We start from the raw sequence: 10,482 nt of genomic DNA on the forward strand, positions 1-10,482 counted from the left end.
TAATGACTGGTGGTATATTACTTTATACTGTGTGAATATGTGTCACTATGATTGATTTAATAAAGAAGCTGACTGGCCAATAGGTGAACAGAATAAGGTTCGGCAGGACAGCTAGGAGGATGCTGGTAGGAAGAAGAGAGACGTATGGAGTTGCCAGTAGAAGCATAGGAGAAATAGATGAATGGTATGTGCCATGCTAATAAAGTTTCTACTACATAACAGAGTGTAAATAAGGAATATTGTTTAACTTAAAATGAAAGAGCAAGTTAGTAGTAAACCTGAACTGCCAGCAGAGCATTTAAAATTAACACAAGCTTCTGAGTTGGTTATTTCAGACTGGCATCTGGGGCAGGATAGAAACATCTGCCTACATAGTGACTTATTGGACTGTCTTCTACCATTCACTGTGATGTTCCCAGTATCATTCAAATCTTTTTATTCTCCATCCAGCACTCACTAAAGGTCTATGACAAAGCTGTTATTTGATGGATGATAAACGAAGTCTTCTGGTAGTGTGGGTAGTATTAATAAACATCTGGGAAAGAATAATGCACATGTGTGTTCCAACTTAGGTTATTTTGTTAAAACTCACTTGAGTTCAATTAGTGTTATTCATATGTACACACTACATGGGAAACCAATCAGTGGCCACCACTGCCATATCAAAGATCATTGAATGTTCCTCTCTCAGCAGCCATCAACTGCCAATAGTTCCTCAACTAAGAGTGGGGCCTCAAATATCAATTGCAGGGAATACTTGGGGAAAGTCCAGTTCATACACAGTGTGGGTGGAAGTGGAAGGCAATGAAGAAAATTTGGAAACCATTCTGCAGGTTTCTGAAAAACTAAACTAGAACTCCATATGACTGAACTATAACTCTTCTGAGAACATCCCTAGAGGACTCTGTCCTACTTTGGAGCTACTGATTGCTCTTATGCTCACAGTAGGGAGAAAACATGATTCATATGCATTTCTAACAAGGTGCCTACTCCATTTTTCCCCACCAGTTGCTTTGCTATGCTGCTGCCATGCCACCCTCATTGTGTAATGCTAGATAACACAGTCATCTGTGACTCCCAGCTATGTTGTTCAACTATGTAATTGCAAATATTGGAAAAGAAATGAAGTCCTGAATACAGCAATATATTTATGTAATTGTCTCCCTTTGCTTCTTCCCAGACTGTGCTGCCAAAATGTACATACACAGTGTTCCTTCATTTCCTCTTTTGAAGCCTATTAAACTGAGTTTTTACATTTACTTGATAACGTATCAATTTCCCCACACTATGTCAAGAGGTGCATTTCCCTTATTTCATTTTATCTATTTATTTATAGGTCTAAAGTAGCCTTACATCAAACTATTTGTAGATAAATGAAAAACCCAGAAATATCAACTGTGCTTCACAGGATAAGTGGAAAAGTTCTATTTACACAGAAATCAGTTTATGTTGTACTTACTCCCATTTCATTTTCCTGTTTATTCAGGTTTCTCTTACAGGACTCATCTGCAGAATCAGCTATGGGAAACGAAAATAGATAATTCTGTGGAGATCAGGAGTGAGTGTGAACATAAGTGAAGACACCTATGGTCTGATGTCAGATCTGTAGGAAACAATGACCACTTGAGACTCAGGAGATGGCTTAGTGGTTTAGAGCATGAAAAACTGGGTGTGAGTATATTTAACCTACTAAGACTCTTGCTACATTAACATTTTCTTCCTACAGGTTCCCATTTGATTGTTGTCATCCCATTTCAGCAGGAAGTCATTTTCAGTATACTATGCCCCCTTTCCCTACTATAGATGCTGCATGATAGTTTATACTTGTGAGTGTTAATTTTCATTTATTTTAGGGTTAGGATTGGAAGGAGCTATTCAGACATGGGCATCTCTATTAGATTATTTAAGATTTAGGTGGGATAGATATGCTTATTTTAGGATATAAAAAGATTATAACTTGCTTACCACCTTCTATGCATATAAGTTGCATGTGCTTGATTTTGTATCAAGATTAAATTTTTTATTTAGACTAAAAGAGGAATTGTAGGGGTAAGCCCACATGTGAGTCTCCAGTATGTGCATAGAACTCTAGGCATGGAGCATGGCCACACACCCAATAAAACCTGCATTTGGGAGACAGAGACAGATGAATCCATGGGACTTTCCGGCTAACCCTCCCAGCCCAAAAGAAGAGTCCATTCACTAAAAGACCTTGTCTCAAAGGAACAAACACAGCAATAAATGAAGACCCTTGTAGTCCTCAGGACTCCACAAATACATACACAGATGGACAGTGCATGGCAGTGTCCATGCATATACCACACATTCATACCCAACAACATGCATACAACACACAACCACACTGACCCACAGAAACGAGTTAACTGCCTACAGGATAATTCCTCATGGAGGCCCTTGAACTCCCTGGGCAGTGGAGGGGGAGGAGTGAGGGTGATGGGTTGAGAGGATTGAGGGGGTGGGGGAGGAGGGGAGGGAGAGGCCACTGAGAGTGACATGTGTAAAAAGTTTAAAAATATGAAAAAAATAGAAAATTTTAAAAATGAAAAATAAATGAGATAAACCTCTCTTTTCCTATGGAAAAATACAATAAAAAGGAGCATTAAATAGAGGTGGGTGCAGCAGATCCAGGAGAGCAGGTGACCAGCTGTTCAGGCAGGACCAGGTAAAACAGGCCCTGCATCCGGGCCTGTGTACTAGTGCCTGGCAATTGCCTGGGAACTGCACAGAGCTTCCAATACTGTTGGGAGCCAAGCACCCCAGATTCAAGATCTTCTCTTCTACCAATGAGACAAGGAAACAAGCAGGTCCAGGAGACCAGGGGAATATCTGTTCCAGAGGGACCAAGTAAAACAGGCCCTGAATCCGGGCCTGCGTTCTAGTGCCTGGGGATGGCCTGAGAACTACACAGAGCTTCCAATTCCAGCAGGAGCCAAGCACACCAGATTCCAGGTCTTCTCTTCCACCAATGAGACAGGGAACCAGCAGATCTAGCAAAGGGACCAAATGACCAGGTGGGAGACTAAGCAACCCAGATTCCTGAACTTCTTCTCCACCCATGGGACCAGAATGAGGATGAGGAATAGAAGAATTACCAGATTATTAGACTTGCTAGCATGCACCGAAATGGAACTCTGGTCCCCTAACCACCATACCAGTAAGGGGCTCTTTCTGCACCCACTAGAAGAAGAGATGGGATAGAGACAATGCAAAAACACACTCAGCAACAGAAAAAGGAATATGACACCACCAGATTCTAGAGACTCCACACCAGCAAGACTCCAACATTCCAATGCAAAAGAAGCAGAAGAGATTGAACTTAAAAAACACTTTCATGAAAATGATAGAGGCCCTAAAGAGGATATAGGAAAATCCCTCAAAGAAATGGATGAAAAAACAAACCAAAAATTTCAAGAAATGGAAAAAAACAAAAAATGCAAGAAATGGAAGAAAAAAATCAAACCAAAAAGGCAGGAAATTGAAGAAGAAACAAAGCAAAAAATGCAAGAAATGGAAGAAAAAACAAAGCAATAAATAAAAGAAATGGAAGAAGAAACAAACCGAAAAAGTCAGGAAATGGAAGAAAAAACAAACCAAAAAATTCAAGAAATGGAAGAAAGAACAAACCAAAAAATTCATAAAATGCAACAAATGGAGGAAAAGATAAACCGAAAATTGCAAACAGTGTAAGGGCTGAAAACTGAAATAGAGACAATAAAAAAACACACACAATTTGAAGAGAGGCAGGAAATAGAAAAGCTGGGCAAATGGTCAGGTAATACCAATAGAAGCATTACCAACAGAATACAAGAGATGGAAGAGAGAATCTTAGGTGTTGAAGATACACTAGGAGAAATGGATTCATCAACCAAAGAAAATTTTAAGTCCAACAAATCCATTACACAAAACATCCAAGAAATATGGGACACCATAAAAAGGCCAAACCTAAGAATAATAGGTATAAAAAGCAAAAGATTTATACGATCTGAAGAGAAACCAGAGTATTTTATTTTATGTATTTGCTTATTGTATGTATGAGTGCTCTATCTTCAAGTATGTCTTTATGCCAGAAAAGGGCATCAGATCCCACTATAGATGGTTGTGAGCCACCATGTGGTTGCTGGGAATTGAACTAAGGAACTCTGGAAGAACAGCCAGTGCTCTTAACCTCTGAGCCGTCTCTCCAGACCATTATAAAATGTGTAGCCCAGGCTGGCTGCGAACTCGTGATCCTCCTGCATCTGCCTCCTTCAGCACATCCTAACGGCGTGCACCACCAAAACGTGTTGACTTGTGAAGCAACCTTGTTTCTAATCTAAATTTAAACTTAAAAATAAATAATAAAAAATAAATAAATGGAAGAAAAAAAGCTGTAATATTAAACTCATTTTTTGCTTTTCACTGAAGTAGTAATTGTTTTTTTTTTGTTTTCATATCATTAAAAAACTTAGTGATATTCTCATTAAAAAAGAATAATAGGTATAGAAAAAGAGAAGAAAACCACCTCAAAGGGGCAGAACACATATTCAACAAAATCATAGAAGAAAACTTTCCCAACCTTAAGAAAGACATGCCAATGAAGGTAAAAGAAGCTTGCAGAACAGAAAATAGAGTGGATCACAAAAAAGGTCCCTCGCCACATATTAATCAAGACCCCAGATATACAGAATGAAGAAAGAATATTAAGAGCAGCTAAGGAAACATATAAAGGTAGATTTACCAGAATTACACCTGACTTCTCCATGGAAACTCTGAAAGCCAGAAGGTCCTGGACAGATGGCCTACCAACACTAAGAGACCATGGATGCCAGCCCAGACGGCTATGCCTGGCCAAGCTCTCAATCACTATAGATGGAGAAAACAAGATATTCCATGACAAAACTAGATTCAAGCAATACGTATCCACTAATCCATCACTACAGGAAATTTTGGAAGAAAAACTCCAACCCAATGAAGTTAACTACAATCAGAAAAACATAGGCATTAGAGAATCCCTCTCTACCAACACCCAAAAGAACAAAGGAGTGAAATCCCACACGTAATTCCACCACCAACAAGCATTGCAAAGCGAAGAATAATGAACAATCAATGGTCATTAATATCCCTCAACATTAATGCCCTTACCTCACCCATAAAAATACACAGGCTAGCAAAATGGATTCGAAGACACAATCCATCCTTCTGCTGCATAAAAGAAACACATCTCACCCTCAAGGACAGACATTATCTGAGAGTTAAAGGCTGGGAAAAATTTTCCAATCGAATGGACCCAAGAAACAAGCAGGGGGAGCAATCCTAATATCTAACAAATTAGACTTTAAAATAAAATCAATCAAAAGAGATGAAGAAAGACATTTCATATTCATCAAATTAAAAGTCCATGTCTACCTGAACATCTATACCCCAAATACAAAGGCATCCACATTCTTAAAAGAAACATTACTAAAATTTAAATCACATATAAAGCTCCACACACTTATAGTGGGAGATTTCAACACACCACTCTCACCACTAGACAGGAATAACCGAAAGAAACTCAACAAAGAAGCAAAGGGTCTAATAGAAGTAATAACCCAACTGGAATTAACAGACATCTATTGAACATTTCATCCACATAAAAAAGAATATACCTGCTTTTCACCACCATTTGGAATCTTCTCAAAAATCGACCACATACTTGACAACATATCAAACATCAGCAGCTTCAAAAAATTGGAATAACTCCATGCATCTTATCAGACCACCATGATTTAAAATTAGAATTCAACAACAACACAAATTGCAGAAAACCTACAAACTCATGGAAATTGAATAATGTACAACTGAACCATTCCTGGGTCAAAGAAGAAATAAAAAAAGAAATTAAAGATTTCCTAGAATTCAATGAGAATGAAGACACAACATATGCAAACCTATGGGAAACTGAAAGCAGTGCTACGGGAGGGGGGAGTTCATAGCACTAAGTACCCACATGAAGAAACTGGAGAATAGTTATATTAGAGAATTAACAGCACAGGTAAAAGCTCTAGAACCCAAAGAAGCAAACTCCCCCAGGAGGAGTAGATGCAAGGAAATAATCAAATTGAGGGCTGAAATCAATAAAGTAGAAACTAGGAAATCAATACAAAGAATCAGTACAAGGAAGAGTTGGTTGATTGAGAAAATCAACAAGATAGACAAACCTTTGTCCAAACTTACCAAACAGCAGAGTGAACATGCAAATTAACAAAATCAGAAATGAAAAAGAGGACATAATAACAGACTCTGAGGAAATTCAGAGAATCATCTGGTCATATTTTGAAAACCTGTACTCCACAAAATTTGAAAATTTATAGGAAATGGACAACTTCCTGCATATCTATCACTTGCCAAAATTGAGTCAAGAACAGATAAGCAATTTAAATAGACCCATAACTCATATGGAAATAGAAGCAATCATTACAAATCTCCCAACCAAAAAAAGCCCAGGTCCAGATGGCCTCAGTGCAGACTTCTACCAGAAATTCAAAGAACAGCTTATACCAATTCTTCTCAACGTATTCCAAGCAATAGAATCAGAAGGGTCTTTGCCAAACTCTCTCTATGAGGCTTCAATAACCTTGATCCCCAAGGCACACAAAGACAAAACTAAGAAAGAGAACTTCAGACCAATATCCCTCATGAACATTGATGCAAAAATACTCAATTAAATATTGGCAAATCAGATCTAAGAACACAACCATACAATCATTGAACACGATATAGTAGGTTTTATCCAAGTGATGCAGGGATTGTACAACATATGAAAATCCATCAACGTAATCCACCATATAAACAAGCTGAAAAACAAAAATCACATGATCATCTCACTAGATGCTGAAAAAGCCTTAGACAAAATCCAACACCCCTTCATGATAAAGATCTTGGAGAGATCTGGGAGAACACGAACATACCTAAACATAATAAAAGCTATATACAGCAAACCAACAGCCAACATCAAACTAAATGTACAGAAACTCAATGCAATTCCTGTAAAATCAGGAACAAGACAAGGCTGTCCACTCTCTCCATACCATTTCAACATTGTTCTTGAATTTCTAGCCAGAGCCATACGACAACAAAAGGAGATCAAGGGGATACAAATTGGGAAGAAAGAGGTCAAACTTTCACTATTTGCAGATGATATGATAATTTACTTAAATGACCCAAAGAACTCTACCAGGGAACACTTACAGCTGATTAATACCTTCAGAAAAGTGGCAGGCTACAATATCAACTCATGAAAATCAGTAGCCCTACTATATACAGATGATAAAAGGTCTGAGAAAGTAATCAGAGAAACATCACCCTTTACAATTGCCACAAAAAACATAAAATACCTTGGGGTAACAAGTGAAAGACCTGTATTGCAAGAACTTTGAATCTTTAAAGAAAGAAATTAAAGAAACCCTCAGAAAATGGAAATATCTCCCATGCTCTTGGATAAGTAGGATCAATGTAGTAAAAATGGCAATCCTGCCAACAGCAATCTACAGATTCAATGCAATCCCCATTAAAATTCCAGCACAGTTCAACCCAGACCTTGAAAGAACAATAATCCATGATGTATGGAAAAACAAAAGACCCAGGATAGCCAAAACAACCCTGTTCAACAAGGCAATGTCCGGAGACATCACCATCCTTGACTACAATCTCTATTATAGAGCTATAGTCCTGAAAACACCTTGGTATTGGCACAAAAATAGTTAGGTAGCCCAATGGAATCAAATTGAAAATCCTGATATTAACCCACACATGTATGAACATCTGATCTTTGACAAAGAAGCTAAAAATATACAATGTAAAAAAGAAAGCATATTCAACTAATGGTGCTACCATAACTGGAGGCTAGCATGTAGAAGAATGTGGATTGATGAATGTTTATCCCCATGCACAAAACTTATATCCAAATGGATCAAAGACTTCAACATAAATCCAGCCACACGGAACCTCTTAGAAGAGAAAGTGGGTAGTACCCTTGAAAGAATTGGTACAGGAGGCCACTTACTGAATGTAACAACAGTAGCACAGACAATGAGATCAACAATTAATAAATGGGACCTCCTGAAACTGAGAAGCTTCTGTAAGGCAAAGGACACAGTCAGCAAGACAAAAAGGCAGCCCACACAATGGGAAAAAATATTCACTAATCCCACATCTGACAGAGGGCTGATCTCCAAAATTTACACAGAACTCAAGAAGCAAGTCTGCAAAATACCAAAGTATACAATTAAAATGTGGGCTGCAGAACTAAATAGAGAATTTTCAATAGAGGATCTAAAATGGCTGATAGGCACTTGAGAAAGTGTTCAACATCCTTAGCCGTAGAGGAAATACAAATCAAAACAACTCTGAGATACCATCTCACTCCTGTCCAAATAGCTAAAATCAAAAACACCAATGATGATTTATGCTGGAGAGGATGTGGTGAAAGGGGAACACTCCTCCATTGCCAGTGGGAGTGCCTACTGGTTCAGCCACTTTGAAAATCAGTATGGAGATTCCTCAGAAGAATGGGAATAAGCCTACCACAAGACCCAGCAACTCCACTCTTAGGCATATATCCAAATATACCCATTCATACAACACGGATGTCTGTTCCACTATGTTCATAGCATAATTATTTGTAATAGCCAGAACTTGGAAGCAACCTAGTTTCCCCTCAACCAAAGAGTGGATACAGAAAATGTGGTACATTTACACAACCGAGTACTTAATATTCAGCAGAAAAAATAATGGAATATCGAGAATTGCAAGCAAATGGATGGCACTAGAAGAAACTATCCTGAGTGATGTAACCCAGTCACAAAAAGAGAAACATGGCATGTACTCTGTCACATATGGATTTTAGACATAGATCTGTGGAGTGCCAGCCTACAATCCCATGGCCAGAGAGTCTGGGAAACAGAGACTTCATTCAGTGGCTGATGAAATAAGAGGCATACTCACATGGCTAAGCACTGAGCTGAACTCAAGAAAGTCAGTAACAGACAGAAGGCCTGTTGACCAAAGGGATTAAGACTGGGCTGGTTTAATCCCCAGAAACACCTGACCTGACAAGGATTAGCTCTTGAATCCCAGCCTGCTGCCTGGGCATCCAGCATGGGACTGATCAAGACCCCCTGAATGTGGGTGTCAGTGAGGAGGCCTAGGTAATCTATTGAGACTTGGGCAGTAGATCAGTATTTATCCCGAGTATACAAATGGACTTTGTACTCCCATGCAACAACGTGAGATGCACTCCTGAACTCTTGGGGGAGGGTCTAGATCCTGCCCTGGATGAAGTGCAGAATATGGACACCCCCATGGAGGGCTTTACCCTCCCTGGGGAAATGAGGGGATATTGGGGTGGCTGGGGAGAGGGCTTGGGAGGAGGAGAGGGAAATGGAGTGGGATCTGTAACTGACATGTGAAGCAACCTTGTTTCTAATTTAAATTTTAATATAAAAATAAAAAAGAATGTTTATAAAAAATACAGGTGGGTGGATCCAGACCCTTCAGGGAGGTCATGAACGTCAAAGCCATTGGTCTGCTTTTATTTTATCCACCAATACAAAAGGGTTGGTCCTGTGGTGATTCATCTTCATTGTCACCTTGACTGTTTTCAGCATCACCTTGGAAACACACATTTATGTGTATATATGAGAACTCTTCCTGAAGAACTAATGTGAACAGCAAATTACCTCTTTAAATATGGGCAGCACTGTTCCATGTGCTATGGTCCCAGAGTGAGTAAAAAGGTAGAAAACACAGTGAACATGCTCTTTTTGCTTCTTGGCTGCAGGGAAATGTGACTGGAGGGTTTGCACTCTGGCTACCAGGTTTTCCTTCCCATGAAGACTGGTCCCCTGGAACTGTTAACATGACTAGACCACTTCTTTAAGTCCATTTGTTTGTCATAGCCACAAGATGGTTAATACAGAGCCCTCTTGTATTCTTTGCTAAAAGATGAAGCCTATAACATCTGCTTTTTAATGTTGTATGGAAAAGTAGTGAAAATTGCAATGGGCAAGCACAGGAAAATCGATTTAGGAGTGGTCACTAAGAACAATTTTTAAGTGTTTTTAATTGTATGTAATTTTAAGTTATGCTATAAAAACAAAACAGACAATCAACCAAAACACTTGAAATAAAAATATTAATTATTTAATAGATGTTGCCCTTGATCTAAACAAATGGGTGGGTGTCATTATCATTCCTCTGAAATCCTGGAAACCTCTACACTGTCCATAGAAACCTGATACTTTACAGTAATAGTAAACCGCAATTGAAGCCTTTCTAGGCATAGCTACCTGAAACTGGCATTCCTAGAAGTCTCTCATCCTCAGTGATCCTGCCTACACCAGCCACCCCATCTAACACTTCGTACACTTTTCGATGCCTCCAAAGCAGTTAAACCTGCATTTGCTTACGCCCACAGTTTCAGTTCTGCATATGGCTTCTGTC

Source organism: Mesocricetus auratus, unplaced genomic scaffold, assembly GCF_017639785.1.
Source record: "Mesocricetus auratus isolate SY011 unplaced genomic scaffold, BCM_Maur_2.0 Super-Scaffold_100676, whole genome shotgun sequence".
NCBI lineage: Eukaryota > Metazoa > Chordata > Mammalia > Rodentia > Cricetidae > Mesocricetus > Mesocricetus auratus.